Genomic DNA, 13,949 nt, shown 5'->3' on the forward strand with positions numbered 1-13,949 from the left:
CATTCTGGGCTCTTGGGACCTTGACCTGCTCACCCCTAATCCTAAAGCCAGTTTGCATCTTGGCTCATGCCCAAAGCCTGGAGCAAGGACCACACAGAGGGTCTGTGCTGACCAAATGCAGGCTGAAGGGTAGCGGAGAAACGGGAGGAAGATTGACATGTGCAGGTGATGGATGGGGGTGGGGTGGAGTGGAATTGGGGACCACTAGTGAAATGGCTCCTGCAAGATGCACAAACACCACCATTCTCGGGCTTATTTAGGGGAAATAGCTCCCTATAAACAAACAAGTCGTTACCTCTGGTGAGAAAAGGCCTCCATGTGCTGTTTTTCTTCATGTTTTATTCTCTAAGATCATCTCAACTCTTGAAGCTCATGGAAAATCCCTAGGCACATCACTCTGTGGGAGAAACCAAGTCTCAGTGTTATCCACTGTGCTTCCCAGCCGAGCATTGTCCTTCAATGAGAGAGCCTGGTCACTGCCCATAGTGGGAATACGGGCTTAGGCTGAGTGTCTGAGACCCCACTGCACCCCATCCCTCGTTCAGGAGTGGCCAGGGAAGCTTGTACAGAGGGCCCGTGACTGTGGTCTACAGTTCACTTTCTTCTCTAGGGAATGTCCCCAAGATCTAGTGGAGGGAAACCGAGCATCCAGACCCATCTCTGACAGCAGAGATACAGAAACACAGAGAATTCCCTGCCCCGAGAAAGGTTTCAGAGACAATTACCAGTAAATCAGAGGCCACACTGTTGGGAAGCCAGCTGATAAAAGTGGTTAAATTGTTTTTCCCTTGCCAAAGGATTGCCCTATTAATCACTGATAATCAATTTGTTGCAACTAAAATACCTATCTTGTGATTTAGTATCCAAGGGAGGGCAGCCTTGTGTAGTCTGGCCCCTAGGTGGACAATGTGCTGTCTCTGGAGGATCAGGAAATGGGAGAGAAGGCTGTCCTGGAGAGCAGGACTCTACGCAGGTCAGGAGAAGCATCTGTCCTGGGACCCTTTACTACCACACCTTGGAACCCAGGCTGATACTGGTGGAAGGTCACACAGAGACAAGATGCAGCGGGGACTTTAATGCTAGGCTTGTCCTCAGATCTTGGCATGGGGAGGGACGGGGATGCGCCTGTCACTGGACTTGAGCCTCAATTTCCTTAGCATGGGGATGAGGGCAGAGGGCTGACCTTGTTCCCAAGGACTACAGTACCTGGCACTACTGTGAATGGCAGGAGAAACAAGTGTCTACTCTATTGTAAATAAATCACAAAAGCCAAAAGGCCCTGTTTTCATGACCTCTTGTCCTGACCACCCCCAGAAGCAGGACTTCCCAGTATCATCCATACGGGAACCTGCTGGTTCCAGCATGTGGGCACTAGACTGCTGTAGGACCATAGGCAGAGGCTGCCCCAGGGTCTGCCAGGGGAGGTTGGTGCCTGAGAGAGGGTCATGTTCCCAGATGCTACCTGTCCGTACTTCTCTACAGCGTAGCGTTAAACTCCCACCTTGACGTAGACTTCAGCTTCCATCTGCTTGTTGAGGCCTCAGGTCCTGGGCGTTGGGGACATTCCTTCACCTGAGCTCATCCTTGATGCCAGGCCCATTCTCCAGATGTGGACACTGAGAGTTTAAACAGCTGTGAGCCACATGGTCCATAAGCAGGGTGGGACCTCCCTGGGCCATCTCAATGCTTGTGATACTCAGGCCGTATGTAATAGACAGACATCTTAACATGGAAAGTGGCATGTAGGGGCATCTTTACTTATGTTGGCATAGTTCTTCACCCAAGGCACCAGGACCATGGGGCACTCACGGCACTCTGAGCTGTTGGCTAGAGCTGATTTCCATGTCATGCAGAAGGAACAACTTTGTCTGTCTGTTCACTATGCGGTCCAATATTCCATGCTTGTGCAAGCCCCAGAAACATCTAAGGGCACTTGGTGGAAAACAAGATGCCATGATCAGATAGCCCAGACATAGCCCAGAATATAGTTTTGAGGCCTGTGTGCTACTAACGAAGAAGGCAGGGGTGGAGGGGAAGGCCTATCCCAGTGTTAGGAGTGAGGTTGACAATGTTGTGACTCCTATTTATGAAAATGACTGAGCCAAGACCAGGAGCAAGGCATCCACAGTGCCCCATCAGGCTGCCAGGCAGAGGAGTCCACCTGGAGCTGCACGATGTCCAGTCACTCGAGAGCAGTCTCTTACCAGCCTGGGACAAGGCCAGCGAGACCTGTGTAGGGTCTAGGGATGCTGTGCACAGGGCAGTTAGCAAAGTTAGCGCATACGTGAGAGGATGCCCCTGCCTCTCAGTCATCTATTATGCCCTGTCCCTGGAGTGCTGAGCACACAGGGGTCCAAGAAATTGCTGCACACTTGTCCTGGCCTGAACCTGAGGGTCCAGAGAATATCCCTCAGGGCTAGGTCTACGGGTTCATCTTGACGATGACCCTGAGATGTTAGACAAGAATCCAGGCGGCAACTGACAATGCTTAGGAGATATCCCTCCAGGCACTGGCCCTTGACCCTGCAAGGCAAAAAAGCAGCCAATTGCTCAGGGCTGAGGATGCGGGTTCTTCTAACTTCCTGGGCAGCCTCCCGTCCCAAGTAGACCCCACAGATCAAGCCTCAGCCTGCCTTGTGTTCTTTCCTGCTTGGTCTTTGAGACTCCTCCCCTCCACCAAGAGCCTTTCAGGCTTACCCTGGAAGAGCTGAATAATACACTTCAGCATGCTGACTGGCTTCTTCTAGATCCCGAAAGCTGAAACTCCACTTTCTTAGGGGGACTGTAAGCCCCTGATCTACCCAGACATTCACCCATCCATCCATCCATCCATCCATCCATCCATCCATCCACTTATTCTTCCACTCCTCATCCATCCACTAATTATCCATCCATCCATCCATTCATCTGTGTATCCATACGTCAGTCCATCCACCTATCTACCCAATCATCCACCTATCCATTCACATGCCAATCAACCCATCCATCTACTCACCCACCCACATATCTGTTCCTCCATCCATGCATTAAGTTACCCACCCATCCATCCGTGCATCCCCCTACGCACTCATCCATGCATTCACCCACACATCATCTATTCCTCCATATGCCTTTCCGCTTATCCATCCACCTGTCCATCCATTCCTCCATCCGTCCATCCACCCACACCTGTCCACTGTGAGCCTTGAGTTGGGTAGGAGAGGAACAGACATGACAGCTCAGCTCTAGGACCCGCCTCACCATGGCAGGTGCTTCTTAAGTGACTGCTGAATAGTTGTATCAAAACTCAAGATGAATACGCGTGATTAGCCTTCCTATTTAATATTAAACAAGAATCAAGATTCCAGAACCTTGCGTTCTACTATTTGGTGCAGATGCCTCTGCCTTGGCTCCTCAGAGGCCCCTGTACTGTCCAGTACTGTGAAGGGTGACCAGGCCACATGCTCAGGAGACAGCTACAGACCAGGTCACTGACTGGCAGTCATGGATGCAAGAGTACACATGGTGGAAAAGGAGCCATGGACAGGAAGGATCTTCTAGTCAGCAGTGGGGGGGTGGTCTATGCCTTGCTCAAAGGCACCAGAACTCAAGTCCAGTTAGCTGCAGGGTGGTCCTTTCTCTCTAGAGAAGCTTCCTATAACAGTCTGGGCTCCCGGGGATTAATTCATGTGGGGGAGCCTTGTTTCTGGGGCACAGGTGATTCTAGGGAGCATCCTCCCCTTGCTTTCTTCCTTATTGAACTGAGAGTTCCATGGCTCCCAGTATGAGCCTACTTTGGGGACACAGGCCCAGTGCATGAGGTCAGGCTAGTGTCTAGAGGCTAAAGCTACAGACTACAGCTCAGCATCAAGGTATCTCAGGGCTTCTCCTCCTTCTGGGAGCCTCTCTTGGGTGTGTGGATCTACATGCCTTCCTCTGTCCTCCCTTGTGTGTCTTAACCTGTCCTTAGAGAGACACTCGTGACACTGAGTTGGGGCAGCCTGCCTTGCGGGCATCCTTGTCACTTCCTTCTCTTAAGTGCTTGTCTTTAAACATAGGTACATTCTGGTTCATCTGGGTCAGGATCTCACTTGTCAACTTGGGAGGAAAAGAGTTTACCCAGGACAGGATAGCCTGAGGGAGGCTAGAAGGCCTGGGGAGAAATCCCCTTGTGGGAAGGTAAAAATTAAGGCAGTCATGACTTGAAGGAAGGGGCAGAGGTTCCCCTCTCTGTGGTCATTGTCACAGAGGAATGAGTGGGAGGGAGAGCAGAACGTTCTGGAACAGACGGAGGGCTCCAGCAAGGGTTTTTCAGGGAAGAACTTACCTTGTGTCTCAATGGCAAAGATGAGGCCCAGTCTTTGGGCTTAGGCATCAGGATGTTTTCTTTGGGCTTTCTTCCTGGGAATTTGACCCTGTTCTAAGCTCCATACCTAGAACCTGTTCAGTGCCAACAGGAGCCACCTGACCTTGGAGACAGTCTGACCTTTGTCACCTACCCTGTCAAAAAGGCCACCCTAGAGCCAGGAGCCTTGTAGTGTGACAGCGTGTTAGAACTTAGGGTTCCGGTGACATGCAGAGATGGGCATGACGTGGGGCCACCATGCTGATGGCCTCTGTGGCTCTAGCTGTACAATCCAGCCTGATGGAGGCTACTTTGGACAATGGTCTCCCCTTCATCTACAGGTAAAATGTGCTGTCTTACCTGCTCAGAAGACAGGAACATTCCAGATCATGATATCATACCCTTTCTAGAAAAATTCATAATGAAAGAAGCTAGAGGTGGCCAGGGAGGGACTCAGGACCAGGAAGCGCTGGAAGCTTGCCCCTACTGTAGCCTGAAACTTCAGGTGTGTTGGTGCAGGTCAGTGGGGGTCTCCAGGCCCATCCACCTTGGCCTCTAGTCAGCCAGACCTAGTCTTCCTCCTGCTTTTTGTCTCTTCCCAGAAACCTGGGCCTTTTAGGAAATGCTGTTGGTTTCCAGGCTTCCAGAAAGAGTCCCGTGACACCTACCTCCTAGGAACACAGACAGCGTCACTAGGAACCTGGCAGTTCCGATCCCAGGGGAACAGCTCCTGGGCAACACAGCTGGCTCAGCTCCACTGTGATCTTTGGAGGAGTCATTACCCAATGACGACATCTTGTCCCCATGCCAGCCGACTTCTGTCACGGCAGCTTTATGCCATGGAGCATTCCCGCTGGGCTCTGGATGCTCCTCCGGGAGACCTCTGCAGACAGTATGCTGCAGGGAGGTGATCAGAGGGGATGCTGTCATGGCTGCGGCTCCAGGAGATAAGGGGATGATGAGGAAGGACAGTGTGTGCATGGGCTAGCGATGTTGTGTGTGTGTGTGTGAGCACGATTCGCTTGTCTGTGTGCACGTGTATGAGCCTGTGTTTGCACACATTTCCTGCGCATGGATGGTATGCCTGTGCATGCATGTGCGGTGTGAGCATGTGTGTGCATGCGTGTATATCCCACCTGCCTGTGTCTGGCCCTGAGACTGCAGGTCTGCATGTGTATGTGTGTCTATGTTCTTGGTCTACAGAGGTGGATATGTTGGGTCATGTGTGAGTGAAGATGAGACTAGAGCATAAGAGTGAAGGAGACCTGGGACCCTTGAATCAGGGGACGGAAATCTACAGTGGTGTTGAGAGCCTCACATAAGAAGACTTTTCCAACTCTTGCTGTCCTCTGCCCACACTGTCTGGAAGAAGTGATGTCTCCATCAGCAGTTCAGGTCCGATAGCAACAAGGAAACCATTGTCTGAACCACAGGCCTCCTCTGGACCACTCTCCAGAGACCATTCCAACACTGGGAGTTGGCCTGACCTAGACCTCTAGACTGGCAATGCTGGTGCCTCTGCAGCGTCTCCCCCATCTCTGCAGTGTCTCCCCCATCTCTGCAGTGTCCCCCCATCTCTGCAGTGTCTCCCCCATCTCTGCAGTGTCTCCCCCATCTCTGCAGTGTCTCCCCCATCTCTGCAGTGTCTCCCCCATCTCTGCAGTGTCTCCCCCATCTCTGCAGTGTCTCCCCCATCTCTGCAGTGTCTCCCCCACCTCTGAACTGTCTCCACTACCTCTATAATGTCTCTTCACCTCGGCAGTGTCCCCCCACCTCTACAGTGTCTCCCCACCTCTGCAGTGTCTCCCCCACCTCTGAACTGTCTCCACTACCTCTATAATGTCTCTTCACCTCTGCAGTGTCCCGCCACCTCTGCAGTGTCCCGCCACCTCTGCAGTGTCTCCCCATCTCTGCAGTGTCTCCTCCACCTCTGCAGTGTCTCCTCCACCTCTGCAGTGTCCCGCCACCTCTGCAGTGTCCCCCCACCTCTGCAGTGTCCCCCCCCACCTCTGCAGTGTCCCGCCACCTCTGCAGTGTCTCCCCACCTCTGCAGTGTCCCCCCACCTCTGCAGTGTCCCCCCACCTCTGCAGTGTCTCCCCACCTCTGCAGTGTCCCCCCACCTCTGCAGTGTCCCCCCACCTCTGCAGTGTCCCCCCACCTCTGCAGTGTCCCCCCACCTCTGCAGTGTCTCCCCCACCTCTGAACTGTCTCCACTACCTCTATAGTGTCTCTTCACCTCGGCAGTGTCCCCCCAACTCTGCAGTGTCTCCCCCACCTCAGCACTGTCTCTACTGTCTCTATACTATCCCCCTCTGCACTTCCCCTGTCTCTGCACTGCCCCCCCTGCCTCTGCACAGTCTTCCCCCGTCTCTGCACAGTCTTCCCCCGCTCTGCACTGTCTCCCCTGTCTCTGAAGTGTCTCCCTGTCTCTATAGTGCCTGCATTGACTCTTCAGTGTCCCCCATCTCTGCACTGTCTCTCCTGCCTTTTCACCCTATTTCCTCCCTCTGCTCCCCTTTCCCTACCTTCAGTTCCTATCCTGCCTTTGTTCCATGTCACTACATGAAACTTCTTATACCATGACCTCAGAGGAGAGACTATTTTCTCAGTTTCTTCTCACGGCTGGAGCAGACTTCTAAGGTGGCAGTGTGGATAGGTGTGGCCTATAGACCAGGAGAAGGCTGTGGGGTGCCTGTCTGTTCCTTCCCCCTCACTTATTCATCCCTTCTCATCACTGACTTGACTGTCTGCCTTTGGGTGGTAAGCACAACTGCTGTGGGGCCAAGGTGTGCCACAGCGAGACTCCAGGATCTCCTTCTCACTTCCAGCTGGTGCAGCTAGGCCCTCCGCAGGGACACCGCCACCACTGCCACACCCGCAGATGCCAGGAGAGACCTGTGGACTCACCCTGGCTGACCTGGGGACACACTGTGGCGTAGCTATCGGTTCACAACTACCTAACTCTATGTTAGCCCATGGCAGCCCCTCTCTGTGTAGGTGCTAGGGGCTCGGGGACTGAGACCGACTGTCTGTGTGCTCCATTTTTTCTCCTTGCCAGTTTAACAAGTTCCTGGCTGCCTTGGTGGCCTTTGCATATAACAATGTAACAGTTGTTACCAAACTAAATTAGAAAACTCCCGAGATGATACAGGGGAGGCCAATGAGTGCTTTAGACACAGGTAACAAGTTGGCATTATTAATAAGGAGCTCCCATGCTGCCTCCCGGAGCAGTGGCTTTAGGTATGGACAGCTAACTGGGAGAACTTTTTACTTTCCAGTCCAGCAGGGACCATGGACCTCCGAGAAGCCCAAGTCCTTCCCAGGACAGACTGCTTATTTCTCTACGTACTGCTTCGTTTAGTTCATATTTTAAGACACATTCCTGTTGAGAGGCCCAGCTACTATTTTTTGCTGTTTTTCCCCCTGCAAAATGAGAGTAACGGTGCTTCCTCTTCTCGGTTACCAAAGCATGAGACGAAGGCACGGTGAGAGGAGACTCGGCGCTCTGCGCCTGGCACTCCGCTATTGCTCAGTCTCTGGGCCAGCTATTTTAGGATCCCGCCGTCTTTTCTCTCCTCACGCAGCCCTCTGCCGTTTGGCTTGCTGTCGCTAGATACACATGGTGCTGTGGCTCTCATGTTTTGCATGACGGCCTAGAACCTTCCCCAAATATCTTCCCAGCCAGATATCCCTGCCTGGGAGATGGTCCACCATGCTCAGAGCTGCTCTGTGATCCGCCTATGTGTCTGCTTGTACCCATGTTCTCCTGGAGTATCTGCCTCGTCACTTGGCCCCGCTGCTGTCTCCTGATGCTGCCCCCCCTGCCATGCTGTATCTTTAATTGAGAATAGATTGAAAATGAGATTAAAGTGAGGTCCTTGGGTGAGTGTGGGAGCTTCCCGACATATCAGTCCCATGACGATGCCCAGGAGGGCTTTTTAGGGCCTGTAACTCTGCCATGATAGCATGCTCCCTGGCCCTCTGAGATTCCTGGAGATTATATGATTGCTGGACTGCAGACGTGATCCAACACATCTGTGTGTGACTGTGTCAAGTCTGTTCTGTGCCTCCGGGGAGATGGAGAGGGCATGAGGGTTTAACCCTGCGTGTGAGTCAGTTCATCCTGGGAGACCTGACCTAGACTTTGTCCCAGCTACAGAGGGAGGCTCAAGGTGTGTGACAGGCGGCTGTGTAGATTAGCAGCCTACTAGTGCAGCGGTGACGGGGGATATGTGACAGGAGCTGAGTCAGAAGGGCGTCCAGGAGAGCTACAGGCACTTCAGAAGGTAGCAGGCCCTGTGTCCCACTGTGGAACTTCTGTAAGGGAGGACACAGCAGCCAGGGATCAGCCGTGGACACAGAAGGAGACTCCCTGTCACACTGTGGAACTTCTGTAAGGGAGGACACAGCAGCCAGGGATCAGCTGTGGACACAGAAGGAGACGCCCCATTGCTGGGACTGAGAACATCACCACCCACTGTCCTGCCCACCCACAGCTCTCACCGCTTCACCACTTTGCGCCTCCAGAACGCTCGCGGGCATGTTGCCCAGGCAACCAGAACGCCACTGTGTTGTTACCCATCAGTCTCCCTCAAGCACCTGTGAAGGCTCTGGAGCTATATCTCCCTCATCCCAAAGTCACTGTGTGCTCCCAGGAAGGAGCAGGGCTCGAGCTTGCTTGGCTACTGGAGAGCAGTGGAGAAATCAGGACCCCAGGGCACCTACAAAGAACGCAGCCAGCGGTACTTGCCACAGTACCCCTGGGTACCTTTTAAAGAGCTTTTCGAATTTAGCCTGCTCTGTGGGCAGGGCAACTGAGGCACAGAGCAGTTATGTAAACTGTCCATGCTTGTATAGGTAGCAGGTTGCAATGCCAAGGCCTAGACCACCATCTGAGACTATCTTTGCTCTTGCCAAGATGTTCTGCTGCAATAGGAGCAGTGTTTGGCCTCAGTGGTCCCCCTTTCCAATTCCACCGCCCCATAGCCCAACTGAGGGACATCTGTAGCTCCCCACTGGCCCATAGATGAAGCTCATCAAAATCCAGAAGCACTGTCAAGTTAAAAGTACCCTCAGGAAGTCAGAGACTACACACCAAGTTAGGTGGGATCTTGGGAAGCTCCTAAACCAAAACGAACAAGATTGGAATACAGCCTAGAGCCAGCAGCCATGAGATTGTGACAGGGGGAGTCGGTGATGTGTGTCATATCAGGGGAAACTGGGAGGAGAGTCCTCAGAACGCACCGTTCCCTTGCAGCTTCCGTGTGAATATCAAGTATTCTGAGGTGAACAGCATTCTTAGAAAGTTCACAGAAGTGGGGAGAAGCCAGGAAGTGTCTGGGGTGGGACCCTGGTTCTGATGTCCCCATCCCAGCTGAGCCCCAGGTGAAGGGGCGTTCTGATCAAGCATGAGAGAGGACTGCCTCACACAAGGCTGACCAGGTGCCCGTGTCTCCCTGCCGTTGTCTCTGTAACTCCAGCTCCTTGAGTTGATCATTCCTGGCCTGGCTGAGAAGTTGCTGATAGTGAAAGGCTGGGTCTGGTTTGAAGGAAGGGAGGACCTCAGACTCCACACTACCTACCTTGTGTTTGTGGTGAGGAAACAGGGCCTCCCAGAAAAGGATCCACAAGCCTGGGCTCTGGCTAACTTCTACAGCAACTTTAGGGTAAAGATCTGGGGTAACACAGCTGGTGCAGGCAGGCTCCTGCAGTGGGCTCTGAGACAAAAGTAGCCTGGACCCGCCACCTCTAGGCAGTTCTGACTTCTACCTGCAGTGTTCGAGGTGGCTTTGGCCACACGACACCAGGAATTCACTCTTCCCACTCCCCTTGACTGTGAGCCCCATCGAGAGGAAACTGCTCTTTCCGGGAGCACACGCTGCCACATCTGGGTTCCCGGGAGGGTATGACTGTGGGTGAAGAGACGTCTATGTCTCTCTTAAATGACAGTGATTTTCTTCAGTGGAGAAACTATATAGAAGGGAGTGAATTGAACCTCAATCCACTGAATCTTATTAAACCATTCTTGGGGAAAAGTGATTTCAATAAAAATTTAAAAGGAAGAGAAGCAAGGAGCTGCAAACTAGAAAATAAAGGCAGATGGAGGCAACGGTGTGCAAAGCTCGCGGGCTCTGCTTTTCCTTTGCACGGTGTCCTTGGAGATGAGCAAGAGGTGAATGTCATGAGGCCAGGAGGGACCCTAAGTCCTAGGGACTCCCATAGAGCCCGCTCCACACAGACTGAGTCTCCACAGCATCCACACACCTTGCCTGTGACTCAGAAGGCTGGCTCAGGCCTTCCGGTTTGCAGACAGGGCTCAGGATTAGGAGGTCACAGAGAGTGTCCACATCAGTCCCCAGAACACTTACACACACTCGCTTCCGAGTCCTGTCCTTTTTTATTGTTATTGAGATGTAATCTACATGCCATTTACGTTCCCTGCCTTTGAGTGCATGGTCCAACGGTTTTGTTTTCATACGGTGTCTCACTGCCACTGCAATGAATTCCAGGACATTCCGTCACCCCCAAAAGAACCCCTCCAGTAGGCAGTCCCTCCCAAAGAGTCCCTCCCCTGTACTCTGTGGTAGCCACTGGAAGGTGGGCATCTTCCATCTGTGGCAGACCCAGAGATCGTGCCGAGTCTTCCATCTATGTGTGGCCCTACTCCTGGCTCCTTTGCCTTTGTGTGTGGATGGTACCTCCTGCCTTTCGGGGATCAAATGCTACTCTGTGTCTGGATGTGTCCCATGTGCTTATCTGTTGGGTGATGCTTGGGGTGTTTGCATTGGGCTACTGTGAGGCGTCACATGATACACATGAGTGTCCAGGTATGTACCTTAAAGACTGTATTTGCCACATTAGTGGTAGCTCTGATTTTCCAAGGGTCACCAAATTGTTTTCTACAGCAGACAGGCCAGTTCACACACCCATCGTGTGTGTGTGTGTGTGTGTGTGTGTGTGTGTGTGTGTGTGTCCTAGTCTCCCAGCAACAGCAGCAGCAGCGACCACAGCTCTTGGTGTGTTCCATCTTTATTGCTATTGGTGACCTTGAGGAATGAAGCAGGTGACACATTTGAAGGGCCAGTTGAAATGTTCCGGAGTTTGGGGAAACTCTACGTGGCCTCCTGGGTGAACATGTGGCCCATTGGCACTGGTACTTGATGGTAGGGTAGGCCAGCATGTTGCGAATCCTCCTGTCATCTGGGAGGATGTCAGACAGCTGACAATGCCTCGGTGCCTTCCTGAGGTGGAGCCCTCTGCTAACGGCTTCATTTTGTATCAGAGCATGTCTGAAAACCCCTAACTCTGTACTGAACACCCGTGGTTCTGCAGGAGGAATAAGGAGAGAAGGCCCTTGTAGGGTTATAGGGGTTCTTGAAGACCAGTCCAGGGGTGTCCCCTGCAGACCAGACCTACTGCCATGAGGTCAGGTCTCATGCAGGGCCCAGCACTCTACTGTCCAGTGGGGCAGGCCCTTGTCCCAGCTGACAGCTGCTTCCCCCGCACTGCCCTCTATTTCCCCTCTGAGCAAACGCAGCCCTTTAAAAGCAATCTGCTGGGCTGAGGAGGAGCAGGGCATCCGCCGCCTCCCCAACCCCATTGCCAGGGTTGGGTTTTCTGCATAACAGCTGGGTGTCTTGGAAATGAGAAGGTTTCTATGGTTACCAATTACAGCCCATGATTGGTGAAAAATCACAGAAATATCCTGTGTGTGAAGTTATGCCGGGGAGGCAGGCCTAGGCTTAGGTGCTGTGGTTTTAATTTCCTGGGGCGATATTTCTCAGAGTACTGACGGCAGGCAGCTCTGCTTTCCCGCTTCCCAGTCGGCCTGCCCCGTGGGTCTAGGAGACATCTAGGGGGACTTGATGGGGCCTGCTGGCTTCTGGCAGAATTTGGAGGGAACTACTTAGTTCCGGTGCGGTGTGATGAAGCCTGGAGAGCCCAGCACAGGCCTAGGAGTACTAGAAGGATCTAGGATAGGGCTTGAACTGCTGGGGGGTCTGGATGGTTCTCTAGGGCAGCTGGGATGAGGGCAAGGGTGCTAACTGGGCCAGGAGAGGCTTAGAAGGATCTGGTGAGGCCTTTTGGGACCCGGTGGGACTTGCTGGGGTCTGACGGAGTCTAGTAGGGCCAAATGGAGCCTAGAGGGATATGGTAAGTCTGGGTGGGATCTGTTGAGACCTGGAGAGTAATAGAATATTCCAATGGAATTTGGGTATGGTCTAATGAGTCCTGGAGGCACCTGGGGTCCTAGTGAAATCTGGAGGGAATTGGTGGGACCCAGTGGGGGGTAGGGGGCCCTGAGGGGCCTGGTAAGGTTTGTTAGAGACTTGTAGAGTCATGTAGGGTTTGGTTGCTGGTGCCACGACAAGCTGGCCTAGTGGCATCTCACTCACAGGGAAGCAGACACCTCTCCAGATATGCAGGCAGAAAGACCCAGGGTTCTCACCATTCTGTCCCTACAGGGTCACCTGCAGCTCCAAGGAGAGGCCCTTCCAAGTATGCAGGGGAGTCTCACACTGACCTAGATTTCTGCTCACAGTGATGACAACCCTGTCCCTGCTGGAGCTTGGCTGCTCGTGCAGAGTAACAACACAGAGGTAGAAAGAGCCCAGAGGCATCAGCCTAATGAGCTCTTCCTCCTTCAGACGGCGAAGTGCTTTCATTCTGATTAAAAAAGCCGGGCCTTATTATTTGGAGACCGGTGCTTTTTGCTAATTAGTCCCAGTGAACTCAAGCTTCTTTCTCAAGGGCCAACTCCTTCCCAACCATCAGTGGTCTCAGCTTCAGGCACGTGGGGTTCAGTACAGGCTGAGAAACATCGTGCACGTCCTTGAATAAACACAGTTCCATCCACTGAAGGGCAAGCTTGCACGCTCACACTGACACAGACCCACACTTGGGGACAGAGATGTATAGACCCAGAGAGAGATACAGAGAAAGACACAGTCACCAAGACACATGGATACCCACACAAATAATTACACAGATGGACATAGTGGTACCTTCTTGCACACTGACTCTCACACCCAGGGGAACACTCGCAGATACAGCAGTACGCCCACACATGCTCAGTCTCACGCCGGCAAACAAGCTCACAAATTGACTCCCTCAGACTCTCACGCACGAGCAGTCACATCCGGCACTCACGCACACCCACCTGGATGTGCTCCACCCCCTGCCGGCACACGCATCCACGTGGGCTTCACACGCCCGTACAGTGGCACACCCTGACACATGCAGTCACTTTTTAAAACGCACACACGTGACGCCGTATAAAGAAAAACAACCCCACGTGCGTTTCGGGGCCTGGCAGGCACAGCTGTGGAGGCTGGTGGTTCAGGGTACCTAACACCCCGCACCATCTCTCCCTGCAGCAGCCTCTGGGGAAGTTTTAGATTCCTTCTAACTTTCAGATGTGAAGTTAGTTGATGATGAGAACTGACTTTGAGTGGCACCTATAATCAGTCCTCAATTACCTACGCTGGGGGAAGGAGGAGCGCGTGGGCTACATCCTCCACTCCCGGCTGTGTGGGTCTGCGTTCTGTTCTGGATTTCCGTGTGCCGTTACAGCATCCCTGGGTCTAGAGGGGACTTGGGCTCAGCTAGTGGAGCTGCCCATGG

General features: G+C 53.0%; 1 protein-coding gene across 1 annotated transcript in view; it reads left to right on the top strand.

Moving 5' to 3' along the window:
• The window catches only part of Ajap1 (adherens junctions associated protein 1), a 114,896-nt gene that overhangs the window by 36,201 nt on the left and 64,746 nt on the right, over nucleotides 1–13,949 (top strand). The gene's annotated exons all lie outside the window — the stretch shown is intronic.

The sequence above is a fragment of the Microtus oregoni genome, unplaced genomic scaffold, assembly GCF_018167655.1.
Source record: "Microtus oregoni isolate MIOR12 unplaced genomic scaffold, Mior012 000005F_ref0000423, whole genome shotgun sequence".
NCBI classification, from domain to species: Eukaryota; Metazoa; Chordata; class Mammalia; order Rodentia; family Cricetidae; genus Microtus; species Microtus oregoni.